Raw genomic sequence first — 838 nt, forward strand, 5'->3', positions numbered from 1 at the left:
CTAAAAAAAAAAAAAAAAAAAAAGATAACATGCTGAGGCAAGACCGGTGGAGGACATGTGATGTTTGGAGGGAATATAAAAAGGACTCGAGGGACTGTGACAGAGGCTGAGCTAGGCCTCTGGTCTTGCATCTTCTTTGCTGATCTTCACTGAGAGAGGCACAGCCAAGAACTTTTCCTGGCGTTCCTGTTGGCTCTGGTCCCTCCTTCTGACTTGTGCTGAGGCTAAGGCCTGGCTGTCCCTGCTAGGTAGTGCTACGGTTGCTGATTCCTGTTTGCTATCTTGACTCTATGGAACTGGACTGCTGATATATCCATGAAGTGTTTGGAAGTGGATCAGGCTGCCACTGCTAACCTGTGAACTGAACTGCCGATTTCTAGACAACACAGAGGGAATTGCTCCAAAGAACCATTTCTAAACAGTTCCACTTCCCCCATATCCTTTCTTTTCCACTACCTCTGGTGGGTGGTGGGTGAAAAGGGAGGTTAAAGCGATTAAGAACCATCATTAAAGCTGAGCAGTGGTGGCACATGCACTTAGGAGGCACAGGCAGGCAGATTTCTGAGTTCAAGGCCAGCCTGCTCCACAGAGTGAGTTCCAGGACAGCCAGGGCTACACAGAGAAACCCTGTCTCAAAAAAAACAAAACAAAACAAAACAAAACAAAAAAAAAGAACCATCATTAAAAGTAGACTTTGAAAAACTAAACTTACAAGTCCCCTTCTACCTTCATGTCTGTGTGTGCATATGTGTAGCCTAGTGAGTTTTATCAGGGTTGCTTACATGGGTGAGGGGTTATTTACAGGCACGTGGACACATTACCATGTTTACACCATTGC

Source organism: Mus caroli, chromosome 3 (genome assembly GCF_900094665.2).
Source record: "Mus caroli chromosome 3, CAROLI_EIJ_v1.1, whole genome shotgun sequence".
NCBI classification, from domain to species: domain Eukaryota; kingdom Metazoa; phylum Chordata; class Mammalia; order Rodentia; family Muridae; genus Mus; species Mus caroli.